Below are 1,358 nucleotides of genomic sequence, written 5' to 3' on the forward strand. Positions count from 1 at the left end.
AAGTGCACATGGAACATTCTCTAAGATAGAGCACATGCTAGGACACAAAACAGATCTCAATAAATATAAGATTGAAGTCATTTCAAGACCTTCTCTAATTATAATGGTATGAGACTGGAAATCAATTAAGAGGGGAAAAACTGAAAAACACACAAAGACATGGAGGCTAAATAATATGTTGCTAAACAAATAAAAATTAGAACACAACAACCCAAAATCTATGGGACATGGTGAAAGCAGTCCTATGAGGGAAATTCATTGCATTATAGGCTATCTGCAGAAACGGGGGAGGAGGGGACCTCAAATAAACAATCTAGCCTGGTTTCACCAAACATTCAAAGATGAACTAACGCCTATCCTTCTCAAGCTATTCCAAAAAATTTAAGAGGGGGAAAAACTTCACAACTCATTTTGTGAAGCCAGCACTATCCTAATTCCAAAACCAGATAAAAACATTACAAGTGCTCATTCATCAGCATAATAAAAATTGGAACAATACAGAGAAGATTAGCATGGCCCCTGCACAAGGATGACATGCAAATTTGTGAAGAGTTCCATATTTTTAAAAAAACAACTACAAAAAATAAAATTATAGGCCAATATCCCTGATGAACATAGATGCTAAAATCCTCAACAAAATATTAGCAAAACAAATCCAGTAATACATTGAAAAGATCATGCCAGGCTAGTGAGGCTCAGTGGTTGAGTGTCCACCTATAAAATAGGAAGTCACAGTTTAATTTCCAATCTGGGCACATGGCCAGGTTGCAGGCTTGATCCCCAGTAAGTGCAGGAGGTAGCCGATCAATGATTCTCTCTCATCATTGATGTTTTTATCTCTCTCTCCCTCTCCCTTCCTCTCTAAAATCAATAAAAATTTATTTTAAAGAAAAAGATCACACACTAGGATCAAGTGGGGTTTATTCCAGCGATGCAAGTGTGGTTTAATATCTGCAAAAACAATAAATGTGATATAAGCAAAATGAAGGATAAAAATAACATGATTATATCAATAGATGCAGAAAAAGCATTTGATAAAATCCATTTATGATAAAAACTCTCACCGAAGTGGGAATAGAGAGATTATACCTCAACATAATAAAAGCCATATTTGACAAACCTACAGCCAAGATCATACTTAACGGCAAAAACTGCAAGTGTTTTATTTAGGATCAGGAACAAGACAGGCACTGGAGGCTTGTCATAATTATGCAAGAAGTCCTTCAGAAGGCTGAAGGACCTTGGGCTTTTAGCAAGGGCTAAAGGTTATGCACCGATTGTTCTGTCGAGACAATGGTGGTCGAAGGCAATTCCCTTAACCTGATAATCTTTTACTATTTATCAAACTTTACCTTTGC

The 1,358-nt window shown here is 36.5% G+C and overlaps 1 pseudogene; it reads left to right on the forward strand.

The window, feature by feature from the left end:
• Nucleotides 1–463: 463 nt before the first annotated feature.
• On the forward strand, nucleotides 464–564 carry LOC132228865 (U6 spliceosomal RNA; annotated as a pseudogene).
• Nucleotides 565–1,358: the final 794 nt, after the last annotated feature.

Source organism: Myotis daubentonii, chromosome 2 (genome assembly GCF_963259705.1).
Source record: "Myotis daubentonii chromosome 2, mMyoDau2.1, whole genome shotgun sequence".
NCBI lineage: Eukaryota > Metazoa > Chordata > Mammalia > Chiroptera > Vespertilionidae > Myotis > Myotis daubentonii.